This window comes from Struthio camelus, chromosome 11 (assembly GCF_040807025.1).
Source record: "Struthio camelus isolate bStrCam1 chromosome 11, bStrCam1.hap1, whole genome shotgun sequence".
In the NCBI taxonomy this organism is placed as follows: domain Eukaryota; kingdom Metazoa; phylum Chordata; class Aves; order Struthioniformes; family Struthionidae; genus Struthio; species Struthio camelus.
The window spans coordinates 21,223,715-21,239,153 of NC_090952.1; the positions used below are offsets into that span (position 1 = coordinate 21,223,715).

General features: G+C 36.0%; 1 long non-coding RNA gene across 1 annotated transcript in view; it reads left to right on the forward strand.

Annotated features, from left to right (window-relative positions):
- Positions 1-4,167: 4,167 nt before the first annotated feature.
- Positions 4,168-15,439, forward strand: part of LOC104150544 (uncharacterized) — a 34,467-nt gene continuing 23,195 nt past the window's right edge. The window contains exon 1 of the long non-coding RNA XR_695627.2: positions 4,168-4,681. This is a non-coding gene — a long non-coding RNA (uncharacterized lncRNA). The remainder of the gene's footprint in view (positions 4,682-15,439) is intronic.

A 15,439-nucleotide genomic window follows, 5' to 3' on the forward strand; every position in this document is an offset into this window, starting at 1 on the left:
GTAGAATACTTCAACAGCAGAAGGGGAAGGGTTTTACTACGAGGTCTATGAGGCTGACGGACAGAAGATGGTCGTTAGAGAACAATAAAGAAACCATGTTCATTACGATTCCAGCCTTAGCACACGACTGCTTGAGGAAGAAGTGTTGTCTGAGGATCAGTTGAATATGTGGTAGCTAATTGGCCATACTTAGCTTTTAAAGCTGGAGAAGACTCCAGTACTTTTAAATTTGGAGAAGGCTACAGTGAAAACAGGATTTAGGATGCACTGCAATAGTTCCTCTTTGTCTGTGAAAGGAAAATGTGGAATTTGGTCTAAAGTTGTGTGTGATCTGGAAACAGAATAACATAGACCCCTATCGGGAGTTCCAGCGTGATTAAACACAACTGAAGAGCCCTGCATGAAAGAATCTGTACCAGTTGGATACTATTCTGTGCAGTAGGTACTACGAACAGCAAACACCACGATACGTAAAAGTGAAAATGGACTATATAGGCATAGGCTAGTTTTATTCAACATTAATACACCTCCCTTAAAGGAAAAGTCACTGGTGTTTCTATGGGTCTTACTCAGTTAGGAGCTGGTATTAGATGTTTTTAAGGGTTGTTTTTACAATCAGTTTTGGAAAAGTGAGTAAACATACTTACAGATGTGGCGTTTGAGTAGCTCTGTGCTGTATATACTGGTTTAGTGCATTATGAAAGCTCTAAGGATAGACAAGAGTATACTTAGCAGAAAATAAATTTTTTTTATTAAATTGGCAATTACACTGAAGTTTGCGCCCTGTCTCTTCTGATCCTTTTTGCCTGTCTGTTCTGTGTTATCATAACTATGGGACCAGAAGCTACAAGATGGATGTTGTCCCTATTATTTAGAGCACAGACTCAGATTAAAAAAAAAAACGTATACATAGATCACTGGCTCTAAGAAAAAGCTGATTTCATAGTTGTCCATAAAAATCCTTTGATTTGAAAATGCTGTTTTTCCATATGTGATATCTGAAGTGTGGCTATTTCCACCAGTGATAAAAGATGAATAAGCTTTCCCCCATGAGCATCTCCCAAACCCATTCCAATGTGTCAATCTTAGAGCTTTTCTAAGCAGAGCTTGCCATTCATGCCAAAGTGTGATCTGGTTTTGAGATGTGACATATGGGCCCTAAGATTAAAACTCCCAACATATCACTTACAAATTAAGCTAGGATTGAACTCTACCGTCAGGCACATCAGAGTTCTTTGCCCACATTATAAATTGAACAGATTTTATGTATACCTTGCCTTTTCTATGGTATTCTGACAAACCATTAACATGAGAATCAAATAAAGCAGAAATTGTAAAAAGTCACACAAAAATCGAAATGAAATCACTGGAGAAGCTGAAATTTGAACTTGGGGGAATTGGTAGGAAACTCCTCTTTTGAAATGGGCTAACTTCTCTGCAAATGAAATTTGCAACCTGCAAATGAAGCCACCTCGCAATTTGTGTGGCAGCATACTGGTGAAAAATTGATTGGGGAATCTTTAATTTAGCATGGTAAGGTTTCCAACCTGGTTTCTTCAATTGCTTGTTGTTCTCAGTCTCGGAGCTTTGTTTTTTTTAATGGAAATGTTATTAATTAGTGATAAAAATCTTACTTTAATCCATCACTTGTTTTTCTTAGCTCATCTAAAAGCATGTTGAAAATCTGAACTCCCACATGATACTCCCGGCTTTGCAGGGTACCTGCTTATGTGCTAGGTTTTAGACATAGGCTAGCACAATTGGCTTTTTAACACCAAAGGTCAGCAATAAATTAAAAGCTTTTTGACCCCAGTTATCACTTTTGTTCCACTATGGGGCTCTACCTCGTGGTCTTCACAGAAGGCTTTCTAGCAGCTGTGTAGAAGCAGAGGCTAACCTATGCGCTGCAATTTGAAGCAGGTTTTTTTTGTTTGTTTGTTTATGTAATTTCCAATAAGCCTTTGAAAGAAGAGGAACATATGGGCACTATATATAGGAATTACTTCTCTCACGACTGAAGTGCAGCTACCTGTGGGAGTCAACAGAGCAGCTGTTTAGAGATCACACTATTTTTTGAACAAGAAATGAAAAACATGATTTCAGGATCCCTGTGCAGATCAGTGGTAATGCAGCAATCTAGCATCACTTTGCCTTTGCAGAATTTCAGGTTTCAGTTTAAACCTGTGGGATTTAAAGCTAATCAAATGAAAAATCTAGCCAGAGAGTGATACCTTAAAGGTGGACACTAATTAAATTTTCTTAATCGAATGTCATTACAGTTGAGAGGAAGCAGTGAGAACCATAGCTCCATGGTTACGGTTCTTTTCTCTTTTTACAGAGGCTATGTAGATGATACCGAAACTATATTCAGACATTGCTGAGAAGATTACTTGGGCAGTTTTGGTGGATATGTCAAGCTGTTGTGCTTACCACTTCGGCTATCAGTAAAATCAGAGCTAATAAAAGATCTGGCTAGTTTAATGCTCCTGACATATTTCAAATAAAAAGAAATGCCAGTGAGAATATGTAGTTTGGTGGGCTGAGTTCTTCTGGTGGTTTTATTGCACAATCCATGCTCTTTTTCTCCACTTGTAATGACAAGTGAAGACAAAGTTCTTTGCTTACATCTTCAAGAAGATTTTTTCGGTGAGAATCGTTGGCCATCTGACCTTTTTCGAATCGACTTAGGAAGTATGAATGTGGTAGTCATCCTTGTGCCGGACAGAGTCATTTTAAATTCTGCTTAGCATTTCAGGCACTTCCAGAGAAGTTTTAAGCTGTTAATTAGTCTATTTTCAGCTAAATGTTAAGAGCAGAGGCCTACTTTAGATAGAGCTAGTTGTTTCGGTTAAACATTTTGAAGTAATTTTCTGAAAGCCTGAGTAGAGACGTAAAGAGTTACAAAGGATAGCTGCTCTTCTTGCATGACTTTGTCTAAAGCATGGTCTGTGGATGCATAATCTTTATAATGAATCCGAACTGCATGCTGATCACAACCCCTGTAAGATCTCATTGTAGCAACACCTGTGGAGACAAATTTAAGGATCAGGGAATATTTTAAAGAATGATCACAAGTTCTGTTATTGCTCTAGCCACGAAAAACCAAATAAAGCCAATAGTTTACCATGGCAAGTAATCTTGCCCCTAATGATTATTTGTTGCCTGTACAGCAATCTGGAACAAAGTAGTCACAGTTCATCATGTAGGATCCATCATATGCATACTTGTGCAACAATAGGAAGTATGAAATAGTTTTTCCTACTTCATTTTCAGATAGGAGTCCATTGGGCATGGATCTCAAGTAGCGTCATATAAACTGCGAAAAGAAAGCAGTGTGTTTCAAGCCTCTGTTAGAAGAACTGTGCTCCTTAATATAGCCCAAATGTGGTACAACATATTTTTCCCATAAGTTTGTCTGGCTTAGCTAGCCAATTCAGAAGAAATATCTATTATTTATGCATAAAGAAGACAGAAACCGTAGCAGAGCATAAATATAATGCATTTTGATTAAGTCAGCTGATGCACAACCAAATTTTGGTAGCTAATGTTGTTTTATAGATAAAAAGTATTTAGCTCTCTAGATATTAAAGAGATTTTCACAGACATATTTTAAATATTTAACTATGCCATTAAGTCTTATTAACATTATGTTTTTATTTTTTTAGTTTAAAAATTCACAAGTCTTCCCAAATCTTTCATCTTGATGAAGCTATGTATTTGTCTTAATAAACATTCTGTGAATATTTAATGTTCAAAAATAAAATATACATATGTTTTTGCTTTCCATACGAGCTTCATGGAAACAATATATTTAAGTTGCTATTTTGTGTACTAGCTAATGTTTATTTTTCCACAAGTCAAATAGTTCATTATTATTTGTACAGAAACCTGATTTTTACACTGATTTTGGCATCTGCTTTGCGATTATCTGAGGATGCTGGGGTGTCTTGCTTTCATGAATAAAAACTATTTGTGAGTTAGGAAAATGTGGTTCTCACTATAAACCCAGTAAGAATGTCTTCCCTTAAGATCATGCTTATAAAAGAAGAAGCTTGAAGCATATAAATGGGAATTTTCATCTAGGAATGGGAATTTCCTTCTAGGGATAATTCAACAATGACATACCTGGCTGTTCTCTGCTTCTCAAAACAGCATGACTATCTGGCATTGCTGAAAGAAAAGGTAGTTTTCACAAGAGCTGGAGAGAGATAGTTCACATGCTTGCAGTTTGCGACGCCATCAGATAGCAGCTGCATCTCCCTGACTTGTAAAAACTTGCCTTCACTGTAATGAGGCTTGGCAACAGTGAGCCCATTGCAGCTTCTGTTCCTGACGGTATTTGAGAGTAATGGACAAGGCAATTTTGTTGTTCATATGTTGGTTGACCATATGGTAGACCATCTAGGTTGATGCTACTTTTTGTACACAGAAGTGAATGCCTGGTATACTGTGGCTTCAATCTAAGAAACAGTTTTTTGGTTTTATCCTAATCTCTCTTTCTGACTGAACTGTGATACGATGCTGGATCAGTATCCTTGGCTAATTCTTTTCAAGGCTTTTCTTCTGCATTCAGCATAAGTGAGCTTGGATGTTTCACGTGATGAACTTTAGCAATGGTTACTTTTGCATTTGCTTACACGGCGCTGAATACATGAGGATACTGCTCTTACATAGCATAAAGGTATGTAGTATATATATAGTGATTGCAATACAAGAGGCAGAGATAGCATCTGCATTCTGATTATTTTCACTCCCGGCAGTTGGTGTAACAGACAATGAAAAAGAACAGATAAAATTTCGTGCACTTACTGCGTCATGTTTATAATTTCATTGTTTTCACATTAAATGTTCCTTTTATTTGCTTGTATTAAAAATAGTTTAAACAATATTTAAGTATTGGGAAAAATCATAAGATATGAAAAATGATGCACTCCACACCTCTTCTTTACTACTAGAATATTATTACTAATAAAGCAAACAATTCATTTCCATGGTACATAGTTTAACATGATTTTCTCAAGTAAAAGCAACTTCTCAGGTATGCTGCCTGCTACCTGCAGAAGAGTTTATTAATATATAAATAAAAATAAATAAAAGCTAACATGCAAATTCATTCTGGTAATAATCTTTCTCCTTAGAGCATCCTAATTGCTCTCTTGAATGTTACAGCCCTAAAGATATTTTCCCCCAGTCTGTTCTTCCTGCTCCACAATGCCATTTTTAAAAGTGATGTGAGTATTTGTTTTCCAAGCATTAGTGCTGGGTATCGTTTGAAGCCCACTGGGTCAGACCTGAAGAGTGATTGTTCAGAACTCTTGAAACTCTCTAGAAAAATTACTATTTTGGTCACTTGAAGACTTTTGCCTCTCCCCCATCCCATCTGTTTTAAACATCTGAATGCTCAAATACCCATGTGGGAAGGTGTTAAAAGAAATGCTCATCATCTTGTCTCCTTCAAGTAAAGGAACAAATGTCTTATGAATGCTCACTCTGATATCTTCAGACTTCCAGAGCACTGGTATTTCTAAAAGGTTTGTATTCCTCATTCATTTCTAGGGTTGCCAAGCACAGTTGCAGTTTTTGAAAGTTTTACTTCCAGAATGCAATTTTTATTTAATAAGTGTTAACATAAGCTTTATATTTAGCTTCCCATGTGAATAAGTTATTCGACCGCTTCTGAAACCTGTGGAAATAGAATGTTCTTTTGAATTGTCAAGGAGATATGAGCCAGGTTTTCTGGCAAGATTTTTTAAGTCTGGAGTGGATAGGTATTGCTGGAAAATGGCCTTCGAATTTTTCCATTTGTCTTTAAAATTACGAAGAACTAGCTGAAGAACAAGCTTTCTTTTCAGCATTCACTGATATGTTTTGGGTGTCTCTTCATTTATGAAGATATAAAGCAGAATGTTTTGAGGCCACTCATATAAACCAGTTATGACATACCAAGATTGAAATCTTATTAAATAGTAGCTATAGGAATGTAAGCCAAGGAAGGGCATCTTGGGATTGAGTTAGATTTTTAATAATGAATTCAGTTCATTAAATAAAATTCACTCTTGGTACTGGAGGATTTTTCTCATTGAATCAAATATGATACAAACAATTACATTTCATTGTATATATGTATATATATGTGTGTATATATGTATGTATCTCAATGGTAGTTACAACTGCACAGACACAGCTATAAATCTTGTAAGTAGAACCAGCAAAAAAATGTTTGTAAAAAAAAAAAAATCCTTCAGGAAAAAGTAGTTTCACTGAAAATGAGAATGTTAATTTTGATAACTTTAACTAAAGCAAGTTAAAATGTTTTAGATAGTTATATTTTTACTTGAAATTATTGACCGATTTAATGTAGATAATGTTCAAGTGTTTAAGGTTTCAGAAGATGTTTTTTGGTTCATCTTGCTTTCTGTATTGCTTCAGTTTTTAGATTTTTTTTTTCTGTTGTCTTATCCATTTGAATGTTAAGATATGAACCGTTTAATAGTGCAATGTTATTAAAATTTTCAGAATTTTGTATTCAGGTATTATAATGTCTGAGATTTCCAGGACTTTTTAAAATAGAAAACCAACATTTTGACTTCCATTGAAGTATACTTTGCTATTGAACTTCACTAATATCTGCTAAAACCTCCTTAACAAATTCAGGGTTTAATTGTGTGTTCAGAATTTGATTTTGTATTGTACTAGTGAAAATTCACAATAAATTCACTATCTTGAGCAACGTATTGAATTGTTTTTTGTGCAAATGGGGTAAGACATTGCTGTAGGCTGCTTACATATAAATTCAGATTGGAAAGTTCTAATAATCACCAAAATTGTGTAAGTTTAACTGGCAAATAATTTCAGCTGCTTGCTGCAAACTTAACTTCTTAAATACTAAATGCAAAAAGAAATTTCTTCAGGATCTGGCCTCTCACACAGCCACCTCAGCTGCTACACTTCAGCATGGCTTGTGATGGCAAGTCTGATTTCGCCCATAGGAAGCATCTCGTCAGAAAATAAACTACCACTGTGTGAAAGGTATCTGAGAGCCTTACTGAGAACATAAGGCAATTTTTCTGCTGCTAAATGTGAAATCATAATGTTTTTGCTACTTAAAACAAACTTATTTCACAGTCTGATTTATTGTGGCATCGAAAAAAATGAGGAAAAACTGAGTCATTGAAGTGAATACATCTTTAAACACTTTCTGCACTGCTGTTAATTTAAAAAAAATCTATCTAAACCTTTTCTATGTTGAACATATTTTTATATGCACTATATAAAAATGGTGGCTATTCTTTCTCAAAATTAGACTCAGTTTTCTTTTATTTACTGATTTGTGATGGTATTTTAAAGGCTAGATCTGCAGCTAGATTTGCAAGAATTGTGAGAGGGGCAAGTAAAGGGACCAGAGCTTTGCTTATTCTGAAGGGATGTAAGTTGCCTAACTCAGCTTCTCATACAGAAAAAAACAAGCAAGAAAAAAACCCAGATGTCCAGATGGCTGAAGAACTGGTAGCTGAAAAGACTGCCGGGCAGTCAACAATAGAAACCAAATCGGTCTACTAACAGCACCTATGCAAATACTTTCTGACACAAGGTAAATTCTTTAACTGGCTGAGTATCTTCTCTTCCGTGAACAAAGTTAAAAGGCATAATTAGTAAAACATTTCAAGAAGGAAGCATCTTCAGAAGAATCTGTTTTGAGAATAATCATCAGAGAGTTTGCAAAGTTAGCTTTGCTGGCAAAGAGAGAAAAACAACAGTATAAGAAGTTCTTCCAGCTGAAAGCATCATGTTTGAGTAGCAAGGGTTTTTCAGCTAGGTTAAATCACATTTCTTATGAAAAACGTACAGGAGGAATTCGTTTAAAGTAGATTTTCCGCTGTACTCTTCTATCAAATTGAAGATTTAATTCCTTTGCTGGACAATATAGTGTGTGTCCCTCCCATCCCACATGTCAAGATCAGCAATGTTTCCTCAGAGAAACATGAACTTATCTTTGACCCAGACTTACGCCAGAATGTAGCTCCTTGACCAGTGCTCCTGTTCCTGAGAGGAAAAGGTTTTACTAGTGTGAACTGGGAATTATTTCAATGTGATGAGATTAGCAGTGAGATTTCCCTACATTTTCAGAGATACCGAGCTTTGTAGAAATGCTCTCTCTTCTCTACGATGGTCCTTCACACAACAGATTGAAGCAACCCAGATTCAGGTCAGAGGGCTGTAGGAAGTGGCTGCCCACGACAGAACGTTGGCCCAGAACGTGGGTTTTCCATTCTCATCTTTCCCATAGCAGAGAGGAACGTAGGCACATGATAAGATGCACAGCTTCCAAATGGGATTTTTTTTTCAGGCACTGCTAACAACTTTGCTGCTTTACAAATGTCATAAATTAAATGAGATTACATAAAAAGTCCATTCTAATTTGATTGTTAAATGTAATTAGATTCTGTATTAATTTTTTTCTATGGCAAATTTATTACCTTTAGGAAGATTTGCAATACAGTATAAATTGTAGCTCATAATTAGAAGTCAGAGTAATACTGAAACGAGTTTTTGTTTTATTAGCTATTACAATTCTAAGAGCGATTGATTTCTTCTTTTAGAAGGATCTGTTTCTTTACTCGACAAGTCAGAGGATATGAACAAAACACTTCAGTTTAGCTACCATCATGTCACTTACAAAATCAATAAACATAGGCCTTTATTATGAACAACATTTGCATTAATTTTGGTCTTACATCATGGAAAAAAGAAAATTGAGATTTTTTTTTCTGCTTCACTGGATAAAGTAGAAATATTGTCTGTTCGCCAATGTATTAACCAGCACACAAATTCTATTTGTTAGACGAATCCTCATTTCTAGCTGAATTTTTTTTGATTGATGCAAAACCTGATCTAGATCCAATGAATGCTTGAGCATTTTTCCTGTATTTGTTTTATTAATGAAATAAGTTGTACCTTTTTATGCTACATATTCTGACCCACCAAAAAAAGAAGAAAAAAAAAACTATCCTAGTGCTGATCTCACTGAGATTGGTTTATTTCAGTTGAAATACTTTTAAGCCGTTACAAAATGCTTGTGATAACAATAGCTTGTATCTCACTATTCTAAACCAGCAGCATAACAAACGTGATTTTGGTGTGCTAGGATCCTTCATCTAGAGTGAATAACTAGCGATCATTTCAGACCTTATCGGTGCAATTCCCCACCTTTTCTGAGTGAAACCTGCAATGAACCAGAACTTCTCTTTCATTTTTTTTTGCTGCTTCTCCTATATAATCTGAGAATGAACCAGACCTTTACGATAGAAAGTTTCACCATTCCCATCTCCAGGTGTTAGTATGATGCAGACCATTGATTTGTTTAACTCCAGTCAGTTTATCTAAGATGACAGATTTCCAGTGATGACTTTAGCCTATTTCCAGAACAGAAGAAACTGTTTTTACTAATTTTCTTTTGTAAACTTAATTCACTGTGAAATACTCAAAGAACTGGATGCACCAGCTCTTGCCAGACAACAGATTACTGGATATGAATAGTAGATGTTCTATGCTTCCAGATTTGCTTCTTTTGCTATCATTAATTTCCTGCTAGGTTAGGCAGCCTCCTCTTTTACCTGGTCTTCAGGCTGGCAATGCTTCCAAGTGGCTGGTCTGTGCATTCTGCTCAGTTTAAAAAGAAAAGCAAAGAATTGACAAGGTACAGTAAATGGCACAACTTCATCATCCATTTTTCCATTTTATGGACATCCTGCATTTTAAAAACTATTTTTATTTCTTGTTGGAGCCCAGAAACTGCTCAAGTAATAATGGGTTAGCCTAAGAACACATTTCTTGGTGAACACTGTACCTTTGTGAAAAAATAGCTATCATTATGTTCAAAAGAAAATGAGGGATACAGTTTCATTCCAAAATATTCATTTATTTGTAAAAAGCAATTTAAAAAATTGGGGGATTTTTATCCATCTATTTCAGCATAAATCCGTGTGACCTAGCAGTTCTGAGTAGCAGTTCTGAGTAACTTTTTATATAATTGACAGTATGTAGTGCATCTTCATGCAGCTTGCCTCTCTGTATATCACAGGCCAGAGTTCAGCTGAACTATCTACTGATGAGAAGAACAATCACCTGTGTTTTAAAAGTCACAGATTTGGGGGGGGGGGGGTTGAAAGAAATGTGCAGCTTATTTTGGAGCTTACATCTATATATCTCCCTGCATTTTAAAGTATTCGCAGTCGATAGCAACTGATGTTCTAAGAAAAGCATTTCTATTTTGATGCCTAAACAGTAGAACATAGTTCTGGGAATTTCATGCATTTTGATACTTATGTTACATATAAAAGCAGGTGAAACAGAATCAATATTTACAGAAAACAACTTCTTGTCTATAAATATCAGTGGAAGAGCTACTTAAGCAAGTTTAAATGAACAAGTGAATAGAAGAAATTTCAAAAATTAAACAATATGCATACAGCAGTATCAGAAATCAGTATGGATGTGACTGATGACACATAAAATAATCTATGGATGCGGATCTATGGATTTTATGCATCCTTAATCACAGCTACCTCTTTTCATGTAATGGGCTGTCAATGTAATGTTCCTTCATTTTCTTCCCAAAGCGAGAATATCCCTCTATAAAGTGAGGGATACTAGTCATGTAGTTCCTACAGTGACTAAACAGAAAATTACTGCAATAAATAACCACTGTTTAGACAACTGGTATTGCAATGAAATGACAGCTTATTGCTGCACATTTCATGGTATACTACATTTTGAATCCTTCAGAATACAAAGGTGCTGGATGTTTTGCTAAGTCGAAGATCACCTTATTGAGGGATATAGTTTTAAAAGCTTCTTACAGGCTACAGTTAAAAAACAGCAAGATGTTAAGCATCAGCCATCCATTGGATTTGCTGATACAAATTCTTCTTGGTGTGTTAGCAAAGGTGTTATCTCTCGATCAATTTTCTTCACTACGTTTGATGAAAGAGGCATTATAAGACATAATGTTTAAAACATAATTTTATTGAGAAGGAATGCAAGGTATTTCTGTCTTTTTTTTCTTGCAGTAAGGAGTTCACAACACACTGTTAAGTAACGTATATAATCTGTTGACGTATGAGTGAAAAAATACAATGCGGTGTCATATATGTCTTAATTATAAGATGCCTTTCACACCTCTGAACAATTGCGAGAATTCTTATGTTGTTAAGTCCAATTACTACAATTACTCCAAACCAAAGAACCATATTCTTACTAATACAGTAAGGTACCTTTCTGTATGGGCAAACTACAAGTGATCTTTTGCACAAATCTATTAAATAGTTACAGTAAAAAAATGGTGTTATAAAATTATAGATTAAAGAAAGGCTGAAAGGCACAGAGAAAGTCACTACCTTTGTTTTCAGTTTGATTATTAGGAAAGCCTGGGAAATAATTTCAGACGGCATTTGTGCTGAGAGGTCCACCGACTCTGCATGTGGATTTTGAAACCATGGTGCAAGCTTGCTCACTTGCACACTTTTCATGGGCTTTGGCTTCACTATGACTTTTGGAGAGTATACTAGACCCATTACGACTGAAGTTGTTGCAGGTTATTGCAAGATTAGTACCAACAAACACATTTTGGGGTATTTAATGGAGAAACAGAGAAATGAATTAAATTACAAGGCTTCTTGTGAGTTCTTAAGTAACAGTCAAGAAAACCATTTTAAGCTATCAAGGAAGAGAGGATAAAATGGAAGTGGAGTCCTACCCAAGGAAATGCAAAGTGGCACATTTTGAAATATCACTGGAAGGTGGGTAGCTCCCAATATTATTGCATAAGCAACTGATTTATAATTGAACATACAGTATTTAAATGCCTGCCTTCAGTTGCTTACAATATTAGCAAATAAGCTTATTTTGCACTGCTACTTAGGATGTTTGGATTCAGTGCAAACGAAACATTTTTCAATTTCAGAAAAAAAATATTGAGGTATTTTAGTCCTTTTATGGGAGCAAAATATCTTGATTAAGATAATGCATGCAGTGCTCTTGTGTCATAACTTCCTACTCTGCCACAATACATGAAATGGAACTGGAGTAGTGAGTGAGAGTTATACTGGAGCTGTGTATAGGAAACAATTTGTAACAGAAAATGCAGATTTCACAAAATCAAAAAGGATTTATTTTTTTTTTTAGAATGTGTGATTGTTGACATTTTCGGTAGAAATCAAGTGGTTGACTGGCCTGGTTGCCTTTCATTTTTTCCACCTAGACAGAAAACTCAGAGGAGGTTGGGAAGGCAGGGTACCCGCTGGCTTGCTGTTTGTCTGCTTCCCCATCTGCCAGACAGACGTGTGGACTGTTTAGTTAGTTGACCAACTAGATCCCAATAGGTTACTCTACTTCACTGGAAATTTCTGTACAACCACCCAGAATTTCTAATGGAATGGAAAAGTAGCCATCCAGCAGCCATATTCTGTTCCTTGTTTATGTTCAGGTTATCTGCACGGCCAGCAGTTTTGTGTCTGAGTGCTTTTGCATAAATGCTGGCCTTCATTCCATACAAGAAATACAACATGGATTGGCAACTTTTAATAGCAGTCCGAGCTCATACATTTCTCCTGGGAAACACTCATTTTGCCTGTCCGCACAGTCCTCGGTACCAGCTGCCTGAAGTTTCTGCCTGATTGTATTGTTTTTGCAGCATAGGAACAGCTCGCGTGACAGCAGACAGCAGAGTGAACTGGCCACAGCTGTCAAGGTTGCAAAATAATTATTGACAATTTGTGCACTACGAATCCAAGTAATGTATTTCAAACTCTGTTATCTAAAAAGAGCTGCCAGTTTTGTCCGTAGCATTACTGTCCAGGGAATTTGATCATGTCCTGTTACTCATTTAATTATATTTGAGAATACTCGGTTACGTTTTTCAGAAGGACAAAGACCCTACACATAGAAGTTTTGATTTGGTCTCTCATCTCCAAGTTTGCAGTGCCTTCCTGCTGCCTCTACAAAGCTTCAAATAAGAAATGTATAAGAACCCAGACTGCAGGTCCCTAGGAATATCAAATGTGCTAAGAGTAATTTACATGAGAGTTTAGGAAGAAAGCATTTATATCACCTGTGTGCCAGCAGTCTAAGAGAGACCCACACTGAGCAATTATACAGACCTAATCCCTGCAGGCAAATAAGAGGTTTCTTTCTTTCTTGTGTTTTTCTAATACTAATGCAAAATGTGAACAAGCAATATGAAGACTTACTGCTTTAGATTATAACACCCACTTCAAGTAACTTATCCTTCTCAAGCAAACCAAATGAGAAGTTCTGTTAATAGCTGTGCTCTACCCTTATTGCTCATAAAACTTGCGCTGTGATCCTTGCCCAAAGCATTTGTAAGTGTTGTGAGGGCCTGTCATGTTGGCAGACATTGACTAATATGAGGGACCAGGAGAAGGAAGGCCTTCTCGTAGAAGATCCTAAAATCCTGTTTAATGTTTATTCCACCTCAATATAAAAAGGAGTTTCCATACTGGTACGGTCTGCTCATGCAGACTCATTTCCCACATTCATGTTCTTGCTTCCTTTCTGTGCAGAATTCTTTCTTTTCTGTCTCTACATACACATCACAAAATTTTACCTTTTGACACGGTGTTAAAAAACATTGCTATTTTTTAGGGAAAAAAGGACTCCACAATACCACATTTCTACTAATCAATAGTTCACTTGGCAGATACTGAAGAGAAGTTTGTTAATTAGTCTCTTTTCAGAAACCTTTCAGTTGAACTTATTGTCTATTTCTAGGAAATTTTAAGTAGTTCAATGTCTTGCTATCCTATACTTACTTCTTAAGTAATTTTAACTCTCACATTTTTTGTAAGTTTGACTGAAGAATTTTGTACTCTCCTAAGCTAGGAGGTGATGAAATACATATATCGCTAGTATGCTATTACTTCAGCTCACACTGTGGAGCACTACCAAGACTGACAGATAAAAGCTGCTGACCTTTCTTCCTTTCCTTGGACTTTATTTCTATCTACTAACTCAACACAGGATTGTTCTGATTAAAAAGTGCATGTGATAGGAGGGAAAGAGTTGTATTTATTTCAGTTGCAAAATATTTGTATTCCAAGTGGATTTTTTAGATGTTTCCAATTTATCCTTTTTTTAAGCAAAGCTCTGTTTTAAACTGTGAAAAATACCTTTTTTTTTTTCAGTTTTAATAACTTTCTGACCAGGTAAATACTATTGTTTCAAAGTAGACAGACTTCACTCCCATATTTTGCTTATACTTTCTGATCAGATTAACTGAAAACTATGTAAGAAGGGTGTTTCATTTCCTGCATTAGTCTCCCCTTGGACAATGCGAGAAGAAGTGGGAAATTCATCTCAGGAGAGCTATCAACAACTCTGTTGTAATTGTCCAGCTACTATCAGCATGGAAGTTGATGAAATGAGGTACTGAACAAATGCCTCCTCCAATGTATCCTTCAAATGCCCTTAAGATGCACCTTTCTAGTTCAGTGCCTGACAATTTTTCATCTGCGATGGTCTCCGTTGCAATGAAGGGCATGTATGAATGTCTCTCTGCATGTTAAAGTCTACATGGAACCGAAGACGGGTTTAGCTGGCAGACTTTCCTGACTGACTACTTTTTTGTAATGTTGACTAATTAAGGTATTTTGCAGCAACACTTAAAAACATGACTTGAAGAATTTGGAATTTCTGTGACTCCAGTGCAGTTTAATTATTTGAGCCTCTTTGGGTTTATGTATACTGCAGCCCATCAAACACCACTTCGCCTCTTCCCCTAGCAAAACCTGAGTTATGAGTTTTCCATATCAGAATCTCTAATGAAACAGGTGAAATTCATGACATGTTTTTTCGGCTTTCCATACAAAAAAACAGCTAATGGAAACTTATGAAAAATTTCCTTTCATAAACTGGGATTAAGACACATGTGATTGCATGCTTTTAAAAAAAAAGATTAGCTGTAGTACAATATATTTTATGTTAATGGATTCTCTTTGCACAATCAGTTCCTGAACTTAGAATAAAAACATTTTTATGTTTGCAACTACTTATCTTTATATAAGCAATTGTGGATTTCCTGAGACGGTCACCCATCTGTGGCTAAACTCTGCCCTTTAGTTAGTATTGTCTCACTGTTGGATGTGGAAATTCTGAATGCAACTAGCCTTGCACTGGCTGGATAGTTTTTACAAGTATCTGCTGTTTGTTTAAGAACAACTTCAGCTTACTTTCCTGTAAAAATAGAAAATTTATGGCCGAATTCTGTTCTCATCTGAAGCAATGTGGAAGTAAAGTCACTAGAGTTTCCCTAGCTTTGTACCAAGATAAGCTTCTCTAGAACAGGAGATGCTTCTTGTATGTACCTTCCTCATTCTGGGAACTTTTAGAATAGAAATGTGTCTGAGCAGTAGTTGGCTTTTAA